The sequence below is a fragment of the Coenobita brevimanus genome, unplaced genomic scaffold (assembly GCF_032717465.1).
Source record: "Coenobita brevimanus isolate Jiangsu-jjx unplaced genomic scaffold, ASM3271746v2 jjx.HiC_scaffold_2547, whole genome shotgun sequence".
Classification (NCBI taxonomy): domain Eukaryota; kingdom Metazoa; phylum Arthropoda; class Malacostraca; order Decapoda; family Coenobitidae; genus Coenobita; species Coenobita brevimanus.
The window spans coordinates 18,827-37,652 of NW_027643487.1; positions in this window are offsets into that span (position 1 = coordinate 18,827).

Here is an 18,826-nt window from a genome sequence, read left to right on the forward strand (position 1 = left end):
ATATTTTGTGTTAGTATTGTAGCAGGGAAGGTTGGTGTACTCGTGTCTCTGGGTTCGGTAGTGTCTGGAGGGTGTATGTCTGGTGTTGGCACATGAAGGATGCTGTTTGGTAGAAAGTTTTGGCTGGCTGGGGTGTCTGTCTGTTTATGTATGTATTTGGTATAGAAAGTTTTGGCTGGCCGGGGTGTCTGTGTGTTTATGTATGTGTTTGGTATAGAAAGTTTTGGCTGGCTGGGGTGTGTGTGTGTTTATGTATGTGTTTGGTATAGAAAGTTTTGGCTGGCTTGGGTGTCTGTGTGTTTATGTATGTGTTTGGTATAGAAAGTTTTGGCTGGCTGGGGTGTCTGTGTGTTTATGTATGTGTTTGGCAAAAAGTTTTGGCTGGCTGGGGTGTTTGTGAGTTTGTGTATGTGTCTGGGAAGTGTAGAGTCGGGTGGAGGAGGGGATATGTTGCAAAGATACTCTGTGTAGTGTTGGGCGGTTGTTCGATTTTGTTTGTGGAGAGGATGATGCAACATAAGGTTACAAAGGTGGGACGGATCTTGAGCTGAAGTGATGAACTGTGTGTCTCTCATATTCACTTGGTCTCTGACTGAAATTAGTTATGTTTCTTGGTGTAGGCTGTCAGTACTTGTGGTCTTAGTGTCTTCTGCTATCAAGGTATTGTTTTCTGTTCTTTAAAGCTCCTTCGTGTCTGTCTTGGATATGATTACGGCTCAGCTTGTGCGGCAGTAATTAACGGTTGTTTTAATGTATTACTTATAAGTGGAGGATGGAGTTGGGATGTATATGAGAGAGGGTGTGAATTAGGGGGAGTGATGCATAATGACGGGGGACAGGGTGGCATAGAGGCGACTTGTTTGTGGCCACCTCTTACGGGATTAAGTCGTCTGGCTATAGATAGATGGATAGACAGATAGCTTATAGTTTCCATACGGTTTGCCGAGTAGTAGCGATAGTTATCACTAGAATATGATGGTAGTCACGAATGAGTGCCGTGGAAAGGATGTTGGGCTGTAGTATTGGCTGTTTCTGCTACTGATCTGCGTGACATTCTCATATGCTTTAAATGAAACTCTGTGTCAAGTTAAAGTGAAAGGCGAGTATGTTTGTGTAGGAGGAACGAGAGACAGAGAGGTATTCTGTGGCCTGTTTTCTTTGTGCTTCCTACAAGACACAATAATAGTTATGACGGGACATTGGTGGCAAGTTTGTGGGTCAGCACACACTTACGGCCTCTCATTATACAAGGTGGTCCATATATTACGCCACCCAGTTCTTGTGTGTTGCGGGCACGGCTCAGTGAACATTACCAGTGTCTACCCTGCATCATTATCTACTTCCCACAACCCTCTTCATGCTTACCTTTATAATATAGGCTTTAATTTAGGTCCATTGATTGCATGGTGGAGAATTCCCATAAACTTTTTTATGCTTAGCTGTTTATCATTGTATTGTATAATCTTTTATGTCCACTGATCACACGGCTGAGCTGTAATTTGGTGAGGCGATCAGAACGTCTTAGCTCATCACAAAAGCCGTCCCCACAACACACAAGACTGCAGAGCGCAATATACTTATCACCTATATTAAGTCAAAGCCACAGTTAAAAAGGTAATGAAACAAGACAGAAAATTTAAGTTCTCATTATTAATACTTCAGTACAAAATACATTAACAGAGACAACAATATAAAATATGCATTCAAAAGTAGCATTTGTCCACAGAACATCCTGGACTTGCAAGGCAGATCACACCATCACCACCAGGCTTCTCTCGGCAGGTCAGGGCAGATCACCAGCAGCAGCAGCAGCAAGTACTCTCACGGCTGGGGAAGACACGACACCCTGCCGCCGCCACCACCACCACACCACCAGGCATCTCAGAGTAGGGGAAGACACCACACCACCGTCAGGCTTCTCACGGCAGGGCAGATCAAACTTCAGCAGGGTATGACCAGTGTGGCAAGGAAGCAGCATCAAGGCAGCAGACTCCAGCACGACCTGTGGACCAGATGTGTATTAGTTCAAATCAGTGTTAGTTTTAGTTATTTAATCTTCTATCTATCTCTATCTATTGCCAGACGCCTCAATCCCGTTTGGGGTGGCCAGAAACAAATCGCCTCCAAGTTGCCCTGTCCCCCGCCATTTCACTGCCCTGCTCCCAACTCACACCCCCCTCTCTCATATACCTCTCCACCCCATCCCTCCATCTCATCCTCGGCCTCCCCTCCCTCTTCCCCCTCCACCTCACTCACATACATTCTCTTCGTCAGTCTTTCACCCTCCATCCTCTCCACATGGCCAAACCACCTCAGTGTGTTCTCCTAACGCTTCCTATCACATCCACATCCACACCACAACGCTCCTTTATATCCTCATTCGTCAGCCTGTCTCTCCATGTGACTCCACAGGCTCCTCTTAAATAACTCATTTCCACTGCTCTCACTCTTGACTTGTGTCCTTCCAACAACGTCCAAGCTTCACTTGCATACGTTAGAGTTGGTATCACAATACTGTCATGTAGTAACTTTTCACTTCGATGCTCACTTCCCTGTTTCTTATCACTGCTTTCAAAGAACCAGCAACCTTTCTTCCCTGCTGTACCATTTCAAGCACTTCACCCTCCAAACCTCCATCCTTACTCATCACACTACCCAAGTACTTAAACGTACTCACATTTTCCAATTCCTCACCATCCAGCCTCGCTGTACATTCACTGGCTTCACCTCTCTCAAAGACCATCACTTTACTCTTCCCTACATTCACCTTTAGATTCCGTTTCTTACACACTCTCCCAAACTCATCTACCAAGCCTTGCAGCTCTCCTTCGTCTTCACTCAACAACACAGTATCATTTGCAAACAACAGTACAGGGAGTTTCCAAACACTATCCTCTCTCACCAGGGCCACTCCAACATCCACTACCCTACCTTGTACCTCTTTTATTACCCCATCCATGTACAGATTGAACAACCATGGAGACATGACACATCCCTGTTTCAACCCAACCTTCAAAGCGTGGACTCATTAGACTGCTCAGATTCTGTTGGGAATGGCACACAGTTACGGAATTATATCGCCAATACTTTATCCAAATTTCCCATACAGGGTGTTGCATGAAATGTTTGACAAACTTCAGAAAGTTGTTCTTGGGGCAATTTTTGAATTGCTGCATCAACCTGTGTGTGTGTGTGTTTCATCTTTTCGAGTGCTTTTATTCTCGTTGTCGTCCGGCGGCATATGACCCTGGTTGTTGTATCGCCAGATTTTATTGTATATACTTATTCAGTTCAATTTACCCTACCCTACTCTTCTCAACCCTACACTAGCCTACCTCAGCCTACCCTACCCTACCCTGCCATTGCCGACCCAACTCTACCCTACTTTAACCTACCCTCCCCTGTACAGCCCTTTCACCACTACATTACTTTTCCTGTTTTCTTTTCTCTACCTTCGGATGATTTTCTTCACCTCTACAGTAGAGAGAAATTTCGAACTGGAAGGGTTAAATACTGCCATCATCAACCCCATCTCTATCAGGGGATCTCCTAAGCTGAATAAAATCATGCGGTCAGCTAGGACAATATAAATAAGTTGTTCTCGGCTTGAAAGATTAAATGATTCTGTCCCGTCATCCTAAGAGGGTTTTCTGAAGCTGTAGGATATCGTCAGAAGCTAGCAAAGAGTAAAAGTGACATCCGCAAACCGAGAGCTCTGCGTCCAGCGCTCCGCGGTTCAAGTCCCAGGGGTGGACAGATGTTTTGACGTGTAGACGTTACCAGGGCGTAGCTTGGTGGCCTACCCTTAAATATTCTGGACTTATGGTGGTCTAGCCTCGTGCACCTGCGCTCCACCACATAAAAAAAAAAAATAAAAAGGAAAGCCAAGGGTCATGAATGAACTAAAGGACTGAACTAAGCGGGGAAGAACAAAAATCGTAGAGAAAATCGCCCCAAATTTGATGAGACAGTGTAGTGTAACTGAGTGAAATAGGCGTTGGATATGACGGAACTAAACGGCAGTTATACCCACCTCTTTTCTGTACCCTACACTACCCTGATTCAGCCTACCCTACCCTACCCAGCCCTACACTACCCTACCCAGCCCACCACCACCCAGCCCTATCCTACCCTGCCATAACCTACCCTACCCTCCCCAACGCAGCCATAACCTACCCATGCTTACCCTCGCCTGCCCTAATCGACCCACCTCTATTCAACCCTGCCATAACCGACCCATCCCTACCCTACCTCGGCATAATCAGCCCAATCTAACCTCACTCTGTCAAAACCGACCCGATCCTACCCCACCCTGCCAAAACCAACCCTGTCCTACTCCACCCTGCCAAACACGACCAACCCTTCCCCATCCTGCCAAAACTGACCCAATCCTACCCCACCCTGCCAAAACCGACCCAGTCCTACCCTACCCTGCCAAAACCGGCCCAATCCTACGCCGTCCTGCCAAAACTAACCCAACCTTACCCCACCCTGCCACAACAATCCCATCCCTACCGTACCTTAACCAAACCAGTCTTATCTAACACAGATCGAGTCCCGGAGGTGAACAAAGGTTTTTATATCATATAGACGTTTTATATTTTATATTTTGCAACTTTCAGAGGCATTTACTCAGCTTTAGGAGTCTTATGGATAGGCTCAATCAAACGTATCGAACCTCCAATGTTAGAAAAAATAGCTTACAGAAATGCGTCTCGTACTAAAGGGGCGGAATGGACAGATCGAGTGGCTAAGATATTGAATTATGTATATGAGTGGTTTTGTTGTTATTTTTATTATTATTATTATTACTATTATTATTATTATTTCAGGCAAATGTCCCAGGCTTCTAGACTGGCTGACTAGCGAATATTATTAAGTCTCCCGTGGCTCCGTGCTCCTTCCACTCAAGAGCCTGCACTTCACGCATTCCACGCACAAGATGGCGTCACCGCTGCATTCCTGCGAAGACGAGAGGTCAAGAGGACGACACTTGCTTTTTGTTTGTTTGTTTACTGTAATTGCTTAAAGTTGTGATCCCTCCAACTTGAATGCTCAGTTGTAACTATTGATAACTAGAATACGATGCTAGTCACGAAGAAGGGCTATGAAAAGATACAGAGCTCGTAGTATTGGCTGGATGAATCACTCTTGCGTGATAATCAAAGACGGTGAATAAAACCCACACTTGTAGACGAAGAATATATTTACCAAACAGTTTCAGTGGACACTGCCACCATCTTCAGTGGTCAAGATAGTGAGAGGGAGTGACATACTGATTATACAAGGGTTCCTTTTTATGCGTGTGTGTGTGTGAAAGGGTGGGGTAAAGGTTAGGTGGGGTGGGGTAGATTGTAAGCGGGGATTAACCCAAGGGGGATTTTGGGGGGGACATTACCGGACAGGTCAGGTGTAATTCCTATCTGACATGTCCCTTCCTGCTACGACACAGGTAAGGTCAGATAGGAATTACACCTGACCTGTCCGGTAATGTCCCCCCCAAAATCCCCCGTGGGTTAATCCCCGCTTACAATCTACCCCACCCCCCCGCACCGTTACCCCACCCGTCCACACACACACAGGCCAAAAAAGGAACCCTTGTATAATCAGTATGTCACTCCCTCTCACTATCTTGACCACTGAAGATGGTGGCAGTGTCCACCGAAACTGTTTGGTAATTATATTCTTCGTCTACAAGTGTTGGTTTTATTCACCGGCTCGTAGTATTTTTTTCTTTTAACTAAGATACATGAAATAAGCTGCAAAAATACGAAAATACGAGCTTACTTAATGTAAATGAATTATAGTACGTTCAAGATGGAGGGAAGGCATTTTGTATTTTGTTTGTGATGTTATAGTGTCTCTCAGGATCCTAGGATCCTCTCTCGGCTGAACCAAATTGTCTGGCGTCAGCTGGAACATGATGCTAGAGTTATGTCGGTCGTGAGGGGGTTAATGGTGACGGTAGTGACACTGTCAGGCTCCTATGACTCACTCAGTCGAATAAAATCGTATGAGTCAGCTGAAATGGGGTACTAGAGTTGTCCCAAGAACCAGAGGGTTAAGAATCTTAACCCTCTGGTGCTTGGATTCTTAACCCTCTGGTGCTTGGGACAACTCTAGTATTCCATTCCAGCTGACAGACGATTTTGTTCGGCTGAGTGAGTCATAGGAGCCTGACAGTTACTACACTGTCATCATTAACCCCCGCATGACCGGTATAATTCTGGTACATCATGTTCCAGCTGACGCCAGACAATTTGGTTCAGCCGAGTGGGTCTGGGGCCTGGGGGTCACTAAATGAAAATATCCAAAAAATATTAAAGGGGGGGCTATATCAATTTTGCCACAGGAGGTATACCAAAATTGGACTTTTTAATAAAACCCCCTCCTCTCTCACTCCCTGTGTTTTGTATATGTCCCTCTCTGTCTGCCTGTGGTGTCTGTCCCTCCCTCTCCCTGTGTGTGTGTGTGGTGTGTCTGCTGTGTGAAGGTGGCTGTGTACGTGTCGTGTGTGCCTTGATGTGTGTATGTAGTAGTGTGTGTCTACTGTGTGAAGGTGGCTGTGGCTATGTACGTGTCTTGTGTGTGTCTTGATGTGTGTATGTAGCAGTGTGTGTGTGTGTGTGTGTGTCGATATGTGTATGTAGCAGTGTGTGTGTGTCTTGGTGTGTGTATGTAGTAGTGTGTGTAAGTGTCTTGGTGTGTGTGAGCTGAAGTGTAAGGGGCCTTGTGGTTTTAAGGAAAGCCTGCTACGCAAACTTCCCTCAGCCACATTTTAAAGAAACCTCTATCATACCGGGACTTGAACCCGGGTCCTCCTGATCAGCAGGCCAGCACCATGCTGACCATGCCACCGCGGCCCCACTAATATATCGGCTAAAACTTCTACTGCATTTTATTTCTTTACATGTTACAAAAAATGGGAAATTGAACAACATGCACAGACTAAACTCAATTGTCATGTACCTATTAATGTCGCTTTAGGAGGAGATATCTCGAAATTCCCTGAGCTACTTGGAATACCTAAGCCTGCAGTTTAATGCTAATCATGAACAAGTGCTATGGAAAGAATATAGAGCAGTTGCTACTTATAAAAAGGGAGAAACTAAAAACTGGAACTTAACTGCTAACCAACGGCAGGACTTAAACGATTAACCATATATTACACAAACTTAACACACTGAGTGACACAGAAACTAAACATATGATACAAATTCTTTAATGAAACTTATAATGAGAGTACAAATGACAAAATATACACTGCACAGGAAGACAGTACAGTACTCATTGGTTATACCTTCTGTGAGAACTGAGAATGAAAGCCTATCTGTTGTACCGGTTTCTAAACGGAAGAGATGAATCGCTAAATTTGATCCACAGTAAAAAATAATAATAATAATGAATACATAAAACAATAAAGACAAACCATATAGACTACATGTCCATCCTAAACTGACAAAAACCTGGCATCTCTCCACCTTGAGTGCTGAGCTGTTTCTAGAGATAAAGACTAGATTATCATGCAAATCACAATGAAGATCTATGGGGAGGATGCAAAACCATAATACTGTCTTATTCTGCCACTTAGATACAGGAACTAAGCAGCAGAAGGACTAAAATTTGTCAAGGTGAGCCAACTACAATGACACAGATGAAGTCTGAGATTATATAATGTGTAATCATGAACTGATTGCATCATTCAGTAAAGATTACAAATGGAAAAGCTATCAAATCTGAAAGTGTAAGTACTATACAAGATATGATTAACCTTGTACATCCATATTCTGAGATATGCTTCCTATATCATAGCCTACACACAAATTCATCCGCCTCAACAGTAATGGTATATTCCTGCTGTCTCCTGACTTCCAATCAACTTATGAAACCTCTCTCCTAATTACAGTACAGTAATATGTTAATGAAGGCTGCTAGTAATTACCTTCAGTATGATAATTCTTATTTAAAGGTAGCAGCAATGGTTAATGAAGGATGTAAGGTATGCAGTCCTTCCAGTTCAATATACTATATCTCCAATCAGGCTTTATCCAGTGTCTCTCCTACACATGTTAATACCTTGAGTCTTCACTAGTTTAACTCAGAGCAGGGATTTTTTTTTTTTTCATGCCATCTCATGATTATATTTAGCTTTGTATAGACTTCTGGAAGTGTAGGGGTTAGGCACAGCCTCACTGAACTCCTGCAATAGCAGAGACTTTGCATAAGTTGAATAAAATTGCCTTCTGGCACTATGAATAAACTGAAAAGGGCATCACAGGGATTGGAAGAGTTAAAGGGACTCGCGGAGTTTATATCCCCGATGTAAACAAACTACCCATTAGTTTTTACACACATCCCCTCATTTTTTCCAGCCAATTAACCTACTATGCCTGCCCATGTACAGGATCACATTCGACCTTAAAACCTAAACAGATGGTGTGAATATCAGGGGATTTAAGTAGCACTGCTTACTCCAGTTTAAAGGGACATCTTGGGCACCTGAAGATACACACCGCCGTATATCATCCTTATAGCTAATAATTACAACTTACATCAGCCGACTACACCTCTCGATAATGACAGCAAACACTGATAAACACATAGGCATAAGAATTACCATAATAATAAGTAGACTAACACCGTAAAGAATAAAATCTTCACTCATCTCCAGCATCTCTCAACGTTGCTCCTATAATGCACCAGTGACGTCACACTTCAAATTAAACATTTACTTATTAACATAGAGAACATAGAGGATGGAAGTAATGCGAGTATAAGTGGCTGGGGAATGGCTGGGAGAAGGAGAGAGGTGAGAAGACAGGAAGAAATCAGTAGGATAGAAGTTGTGGAAGCAATGAAGAAAGTTAAATCGGGGAAAGCCCCAGGAATTGATGGAGTGTGTGGTGAAATGCTGAAGCATGGGGGAAAGATAGTAGTAGAATGGATGTGGAAGATGTGCAGATTGGCCTGGGAGGAAGGTAGAGTCTCAGAGGATTGGAAGTCAGGTATAATTATTCCCTTGTACAAAGGAAAAGGGGAAAAAGAAGTTTGTGGTAATCATAGGGGCATTTGTCTTCTTAGTATAATAGGAAAAGTGTATGGTAGGATACTTATTGACAGAGTTAGAGAAAGAACAGAGAAATTAGTTGGAGAAGAACAGGAAGGCTTTAGGAAGGGAAGAGGTTGTGTAGATCAGATATTCATTCTTAGATCTTTAGTGGAAAAGTTTCTAGAGAAGGGAAAGAAGTTGTATGCGGCTTTCATAGATTTGGAGAAAGCATATGACAGGGTGGATAGACAAGGATTGTGGAAAGTGATAAGAATATATGGAGTAGATGGGAAGTTGTTGAATGCTGTGAAGAGTATGTACAATGGTGCAAAGGCTGTAGTGCGTGTGGATGGTGAACTAAGTGAATTTTTCTCTTTGAAGGTTGGGTTGAAACAGGGATGTGTCATGTCTCCATGGTTGTTCAATCTGTACATGGATGGGGTAATAAAAGAGGTACAAGGTAGGGTAGTGGATGTTGGAGTGGCCCTGGTGAGAAAGGGTAGTGTTTGGAAACTCCCTGTACTGTTGTTTGCAAATGATACTGTGTTGTTGAGTGAAGACGAAGGAGAGCTACAAGGATTGGTGGATGAGTTTGGGAGAGTGTGTAAGAAACGGAATCTAATGGTGAATGTAGGGAAGAGTAAAGTGATGGTCTGTGAGAGAGGTGAAGTCAGTGAATGTGCAGCGAGGTTGGATGGTGAGGAATTGGAAAATGTGAGTACGTTTAAGTACTTGGGTAGTGTGATGAGTAAGGATGGAGGTTTGGAGGGTGAAGTGCTTGAATGGGTACAGCAGGGAAGAAAGGTTGCTGGTTCTTTGAAAGCAGTGATAAGAAACAGGGAAGTGAGCATGGAAGTGAAAAAGTTACTACATGACAGTATTGTGATACCAACTCTAACGTATGCAAGTGAAGCTTGGACGTTGTTGGAAGGACACAAGTCAAGAGTGAGAGCAGAAAAAATGAGTTATTTAATAGGAGCCTGTGGAGTCACATGGAGAGACAGGCTGACGAATGAGGATATAAAGGAGCGTTGTGGTGTGGATGTGGATGTGATAGGAAGCGTTAGGAGAACACACTGAGATGGTTTGGCCATGTGAAGAGGATGGAGGGTGAGAGACTGACGAAGAGAATGTATGTGAGTGAGGTGGAGGGGGGAAGAGGGAGGGGGAGGCCGAGGATGAGATGGAGGGATGGGGTGGAGAGGTATATGAGAGAGGGGGGTGAGTTGGGAGCAGGGCAGTGAAATGGCGGGGGACAGAGCGACTTGGAGGCGATTTGTTTGTGGCCACCCCAAACGGGATAGAGGCGTCTGGCAATAGATAGAGATAGAGAGAAGATTAAATAACTAAAGCTAACACTGATTTGAACTAATACACATCTGGTCCACAGGTCATGCTGGAGTCTGCTGCCTTGACGCTGCTGCCTTGCCACACTGGTCATACCCTGCTGAAGTTTGGTCTGCCCTGCTGTGAGAAGCCTGACGGTGGTGTGGTGTCTTCCCCTACTCTGAGATGCCTGGTGGTGTGGTGGTGGTGGCGGCGGCGGCGGCGGCAGGGTGTCGTGTCTTCCCCAGCCGTGAGATTACTTGCTGCTGCTGCTGGTGATCTGCCCTGACCTGCCGAGAGAAGCCTGGTGGTGATGGTGTGATCTGCCTTGCAAGTCCAGGATGTTCTGTGGACAAATGCTACTTTTGAATATATATTTTATATTGCTGTCTCTGTTAATGTATTTTGTACTGAAGTATTAATAATGAAAACTTAAATTTTCTGTCTTGTTTCATTACCTTTTTAACTGTGGCTTTGACTTAATATAGGTGATAAGTATATTGCGCTCTGCAGTCTTGTGTGTTGTGGGGACGGTTTTTGTGATGAGCTAAGACATTCTGATCGCTTCACCAAATTACTACTCAGCCGTGTGATCAGTGGACATAAAAGATTATACAATACAATGATATACAGCTAAGCATAAAAAAGGTTATGGGAATTCTCCACCATGCAATCAATGGACCTAAATTAAAGCCTATATTATAAAGCTAAGCCTAAAGAGGGTTGTGGGAAATAGATAATGATGCAGGGTAGACACTGGTAATGTTCACTGAGCCGTGCCCGCAACACACAAGAACTGGGTGGCGTAATATATGGACCACCTTGTATAATGAGAGGCCGTAAGTGTGTGCTGACTCACAAACTTGCCATCAATGCCCCGTCATAACTATTACTGTGTCTTGTAGGAAGCACAAAGAAAACAGGCCACAGAATACCTCCTTGTCTCTCGTTCCTCCTACACAAACATACACGCCTTTCACTTTAACTTGGCACAGAGTTTCATTTAAAGCATATGAGAATCTCACGCAGATCAGTAGCAAAAACAGCCAATACTACAGCCCAACATCCTTTCCACGGCACTCATTCGTGACTACCATCATATTCTAGTGATAACTATCGCTACTACTCGGCAAACCGTATGGAAACTATAAGCTATCTGTCTATCCATCTATCTATAGCCAGACGACTTAATCCCGTAAGAGGTGGCCACAAACAAGTGGCCTCTATGTCACCCTGTCCCCCGTCATTATGCATCACTCCCCCTAACTCACACCCTCTCTCATATACATCCCAACTCCATCCTTCACTTATAAGTAATACATTAAAACAACCGTGAATTACTGCCGCACAAGCTGAGCCCTAATCATATCCAACACAAACACGAAGGAGCTTTAAAGAACAGAAAACAATACCTTGATAGCAGAAGACACTAAGACCACAAGTACTGACAGCCTACACCAAGAAACATAACTAATCTCAGTCAGAGACCAAGTGAATATGAGAGGCACACAGTTCATCACTTCAGCTCAAGATCCGTCCCACCTTTGTAACCTTATGTTGCATCATCCTCTCCACAAACAAAATCGAACAACCGCCCAACACTACACAGAGTATCTTTGCAACATATCCCCTCCTCTACCCGACTCTACACTTCCCAGACACATTCACAAACTCACAAACACCCCAGCCAGCAAAAACTTTCTGCCAAACACATACATAAACACACAGACACCCCAGCCAGCCAAAACTTTCTATACCAAACACATACATAAACACACAGACACTCCAGCCAGCCAAAACTTTCTATACCAAACACATACATAAACACACAGACACCCCGGCCAGCCAAAACTTTCTGCCAAACACATACATAAACACACAGACACCCCGGCCAGCCAAAACTTTCTACCAAACAGCATCCTTCATGTGCCACCACCAGCCATACACCCTTCAGACACTACCGAACCCAGAGACACGAGCACACCAACCTTCCCTGCTACAATACTAACACAATATATAACACACATACAATCCCCTGTGTTCATACCGCCAAAGTGGCACCCCCACACCACAGCACACCCACTCACTTCCTGCACCACACCACCACAACACAGACAATCCTTCAATATAACACAGGGTTCACATCCAGAGGAGCCTAAGATGTAACAAGAACAACAACAACAACTCAGGCCAAGTTAAAGTGAAACGAGTTTAGTTACGAAAGGAAAATTATTTCAAGTTATTTTGTAAGCGCTTCGGGTACACAAAGTTACAAGGCCACAGGGAACGAACTGCATACCGAGGGTGTAATACTACGGCGGCTTAGGGGGCTTTATACCACCTTTACTCGTACTTCAGTGATTTATTGTTCAACCGAGCGAGCGTAGAGAGCAAGCAAGCGAGAACACTATATGACATGGTATAATAGGGTGGCAGAGAACAGCGCCAAGACTGTGTTGTCTAGGAAACTATTAAAGTCACAACGGATCTATGGACATCATTAGAAACCTAGTAAAAAAAATAATAGGAGTTACTTGAGGGACTTTTCTCAAAATTTGCCGCGCCAGTTCTGATCAAAGGAAAATAAACGTACCAAACTGAGCACCAGAACCGAGTTATTTTAGTTTTTAAAACTACTGCTGATCTGTTCAGACAGCTGGAAAGCTTATGAAGAAGCAATTGATACTAAAGTTAAATAGACTCATGGTCAGTGTAGCGCGGTTTCGCCACTCCGCCCCCCCGTAGGCCGTATGGCGTGAGTGGAAATACGTATATAAATGAAGCCAAGGCATAAATATATATTGTGTGAAAGATACTGTGGATGGCTTGGTGAAATTATGGAGCCAGCAAGCGTTACGTACGGCATGAAACAGAGTGTTGTGAAGGGGCAAACCTGAAGTCGGGAGGGGAGAATTACCGGTGTTTTAGGGCTGGAATTATTGTGATTCTGATAGTGTAAATGCGTATGGAATTGTATGAAATATACGTCAAACAAGCTGCGAGTTTCCGTGAACGAGTGTGGTGTGTGCTAAAAATAGCGTTGCCTCATACTCTCAGGGAGAAGCTGACTCACACACACACTACATAACTCCTCATCTTCAAATCCCTGGTCTAACTGGACAACACCCCTGGAGGAAGTGAGTTCTGCAAATTTTGTTGATATATATATAATAATCTATTACCATTACCTCTCCAACTTTCAGACAAATAAACATTTTCTCTTACAGATTACACATATGAAAGAAAGTAAATCTCCACAGCGGTAACTATAGAAGAGTTATGTTTATGTGTAGTAGGTTATAACAATAGGAAAACATCCATGGAAGATGTAACAGTCTGTACAGATAGGGGGAAAAAAAGTAGGTAGCATAGTCTTCAGGCAGGTGTGCAAGGAAAAAACTGTGTGTAAAAGTTGGTAGCGATCGGAAGAGTAACCTCACTTTGTCGGCCAATTACCCGAAAACTATTAGACTTATCGATTTCCTGTTACAACCATCATCAATACCACTAAATTCTACGTATAATCAATACCAGAATATAAGCCTTTGGTAGCGTTTTGGGGGGTAAAAGGCGAGAGAATGTTTTTGTTCTTAGCGGTTGTTGTGTGACAAGCGCTCGGAGTAATAACATCATTTTGTCGGCCAGTTACTCGAAAACTATTAGACTTATCGATTTTCTGTTACAACCATCATCAATACCACTAAATTCTACGTGTAATCAATACCAGAATATAAGCCTTTGGTAGCGTTTTGGGGGGTAAAAGGCGAGGGAAATGTTTTTCCTCGCATTTGTTATCAGTGACATTCGCTCGGAGTAATAACCTCACTTTGTCGGCCAATTACTCGAAAACTATTAGACTTATCGATTTTCTGTAACAACCATGATCTATACCATTAAATTCTACGTATGATCAATACCAAAATGTAAGCATTATGTTACGTTTTGTGCGAGAAAAGGCGGTGGAAATGAGTGTCTCTTCGCGGCTGTTACCATTGATTAACGCTCGTAGTAATACTCTCACTTTGTCGGCCAATTACTCGAAAACTATTGGACGTATCGATTTCACGTTTGAACCATGATAAAGAGCAGTAAATTCTACGTATGTGCAATACATAACTATGTAATATTTATGATAAGAATTCGTTGTTACGTAGGCGGGAACATTGCATACGCCGTGCGCGCATCACGAAAGTCAATCACGGACGGAGTGCCTAGTACTTTCTTTCGATTTACTCGAGAACTATGAGGCGTATGGGGTTCTTCTTTGAGATGGGGAAAGCTGGTGAATTTGGGCATATTACTATGTAATAAAAACATAAGGTGTCTGAGAAAATTTAGCTATCAGAGGTCAGTGAATTTTTTCCGAAAATGGCTTTCAGTTTTTGGCCATTTTCTCGAAAAGTATACATCGTATCTCAACCGGATTTGTTTCGTTAGAAAGCTGATGAAATTCTCTATAAAAACTTATTAGATCATTTTCCTGTATGATGGAAAACATTCAAACGGCGATGTTGGGAATTGAAAACAGTTTACTCGACCATGCTTCCAGGGCTAATAACTTTTTTTGCTGGTGTTTTCCTGTGTTTTGGTCCTGTTTATCAGATAGAACAAACATCGATGCCTACCTTGAGAAAGGTTTCATGGGAATACATGGATTTTTGGGTGGCGAAAATAAGGCAAGAATGTGTTTCATTCGCTCAAATTTGCCGCGCGCGCGCTCCCCGGCCGGGCGGCTTCGTCATATAAAATCGTGAGCCAGAAGACTTGCTGAAACTTATCGTGTGCGAGAGGGTTAACATTAAGCGAGATGGATGGATGGATAGACGGATGGGTGGATGGATGTGGAATCGTGGATGCTTGGACCGATGGTAGAGTTCCTGCTGTTTCGTCCTTCCACCTGCCGACAAAAATCATCATCAATATCATCATCATCATTATAATCGTCATCATCGTAGTTGTCGTCCTCATTACCACCATCATCATCATCATCATCATTATTTACACCGGCATTCTCATTATCATTACCATTCTCCTCCTCCTCATCATCATCATCATCATCATCATCATATTATCATCATCACCTACCTTTCTATCTATATCTGTTTATCTATAGCCAGACGCCTTAATCCCGTAAGGGGTGACCACAAGCAAATCGCCTTCATGATGTACTGTCCTCTACCATTTAGCTCAAGTATCCCAGTCATATGTTTCTTCTCTTTCTCTCCATCTCATCGTCGGTCTCCCCATCCCCCTCTATCCTTCCAGCTAACTCATGTGCACTCTTCTAGTCATTTTCTTATTCGCCATCCCTTTCCTTGCGATAAATAAAGAGACAGTGAACAATGATTTTTGAAACCCATTGAGTGACCTTAGGAATCCAGTATGTTTTTTCAGAATATAGTGTAAATGTTTAGTATTTGTATGGCCAAGAAGAGCAATATCCCTGACCTCATTTGCACTCTTATGATATAAATAGTTCGAGTGTGAGGGAAATGCTGTACACACGCACGCACGCACGCAAATACACACAAGCATGCGCGGACACACACACACACACACACACACACACACACACACACACACACACACCGCTCGCTGGTGCAGTGGTAACGTTCCCGCTTGCCAACTGGTGGACGGGAGTTCGCGCCTCGCTCAGGTTGCGAAAAGTTTCACTGACGAAGTGGGTGGTTACTGTCCCCCTTGAGCAAGGGGACGGGTGTGTGCGTGTGTGAAGGTCACAGCCTTGCCCTTAGATCGGACTATATGAGCTCTCAGCTCCCTTCCGGGAGGGTAAAAGCTGACGATCACGACCATCAAGTGATCCTGACCGACCCGGTGAATTACACACACACACACACACACACACACACACACACATTCTCTCTCTCTCTCTCTCTCTCTCTCTCTCTCTCTCTCCTACACACAGTCACCAACTACATTTGAAGAGAAACGAAAAACAAGAGGTGACTCAGCCATAGACATGAAGATCGTCGCCGTCACCATCATCATCGTCATCACCATCATCATCGTTGTCGTAGTCGTCATCATCATCATCATCATCGTCATCATCATCATCATCGCCAGGAGCAACAGCGTCAAGCACAGCAATCATCACAACCCTGTTAAAGAGTTACTACATAAGTTCCATCACCGTCATCATCATCATCATCATTATTATCCCAACTGCTTCATCATCATTACAATCACCATAATCTCGGTCCAGTTAGTTGGTTCAGGAGTTTGAACATCACTATCATCAGCAGCATCACTATCATCATTATCAATATCATCTCCGATAACCCTATTATCATCATCATCAGCCTGTGACACACCGCTGCAGGATAAGGACCCCTGTTCAATCTAACTTGGCGTAAAATTGCAATCTATTTCTTAAATTTTGTGTTGTGACAAGGGGTTAACACTAGATTGATGCTAGTCACGAAGAAGGGACGAGGAAATGATGCAGAGCTGTATATTTGTCCAAATTTACCACTGCACTACGGGAAATCAGCTGCAAAAAAACGACGATCTCGGCCTAGGTAAATGAACAACACCATAATATACTTTGTGTGTGTGTGTGTGTGTGTGTGTGTGTGTGTGTGTGTGTGTGTGTCTGTGTGTGTGCGTGCGTGAGTTCGTGCATGTGTGTGTGCGTGTGTGCGCGCGCGTGTGCGAGTGTGTGTGTGTGTGTGTGTGTGTGTGTGTGTGTGTGTGTGTGTGTGTGTGTGTGTGTGTGTGTGTGTGTGTGTGTGTGTGTGTGCGCATGCGCTTCAGGACAAAATAATTTACATACAATAATTTTTTCCATCACATTGTCCCTCTCATATCTGAATCGCACTTATCAGTATACATTCAGGTCCCAAACTGTACTGTTGGGTGGACATGGACAAGGAGGCAGGCAAACCTAGTCCACCAGTCTGATCGGCACGAGAATCTACAGGATGACACTCACACCGCTATTTCACTGGTCTGAGACACCAAGATTGAGGCGGTACAAGGCCTCCATCTCCCTCACACCAACAGCCCCCTTGTCTCATCAGAATTAAGTCTAGTAGCCTCATAGGTAATATTTCTTTGGGCCATGATACTTCCTGGCTGTCAGTGCGATATCCTTGTGTCCTAATGTAGTCACCTTAATGGCTAAGAACAGCAAATATCCAACACTTACCTCAGAGGAATGATGCTACAGCAACACACACACACCCTCGTCCTTCCACTGTCATACGGCCACTAGCAAAAGTAGCCAAGTAGCGACGCCTACCAACACGAGAAACTTGTCCAGCTACTTTTACAACCACTAGATGGTACCCGGGCCCTCTCATGGTAGGGGCAACTCTAGTATTTTATTCCAGGTACTGTTTGGCGATAGCATTCAGCTGAGTGAGTCATACTACTATAAGAGTGTTAATGCTGTCTCTATTAACTCTCATGATCATACAGGTCTACCAGCCCTATCCAAAAATAAATTGTGTGTGTGTGTGTGTGTGTGTGTGTGTGTGTGTGTGTGTGTGTGTGTGTGTGTGTGTGTGTGTGTCTATGTGTTTTGTGTGTGTGGTGTGAGGTGCCTGTGTGTTACCATGGCAACCTCCCGATACCATCACAGTTACATACACACATTTCCTCACCAGCAAGTTCCACTAGAGAGTACTGTGTGTGTGTGTGTGTGTGTGTGTGTGTGTGTGTGTGTGTGTGTGTGTGTGTGTGTGTGTGTATGTGAGTGGGAGGGTGAACGTGTTGTGTGTGGAGGGTGGGGGTGAATGGTTTGATGTGGTTGCTGTGTGTGTGTGTGTGGTGTTGTCTATGTGTACCAGGTGACCCTGTGTGTGTGTCCGGCAGGGACACTGCGTGTGGATGCATTGTAGAGCTCATAGTGAACCTGTTTGAATGAAGGTTTGGGTATGCATATCAGTAAATGTGCATATATATGCGTATGTGTGTGTGTGTGTGTGTGTGTGTGTGTGTGTGTGTGTGTGTGTGTGTGTGTGTCCATATGAGTATTCATAAATGTGTGTGCATCAGTGTGTGTACTCATCAGTGTGTGCATCAGTGTGTGTATGCATCAGCGTCTGTGTGTATCAGTGTGTGCATACATTGCCGTGTGCGTGTATCAGTGTCTTAATGCATCAATGCGTGCGTGCATCCATGTGTGTGCATCGGTGTATTTGTGCCAGCGTGTGTGCGTGCATCACTGTGTACGTGCAACAATGGCTGCATGAATCAGTATGTGTGTATTGAAACATATGTGGGTGCATCAATATATATGTACTACCATGTGCTTGCTTGCTTCCACGAGCATAAACTTTGTAAATATAGGTAAATTAAGTGCGCCTTCGTGCATTCCCTGTATGTATGTATGTATACATGTATATATGTGTGTGTGCAGGTGCGTACATGTGTGCACTTGGGTGTGCGTCTGAGTATATGTGTGTGTTTTGTGTTTGTGTGTGTTTT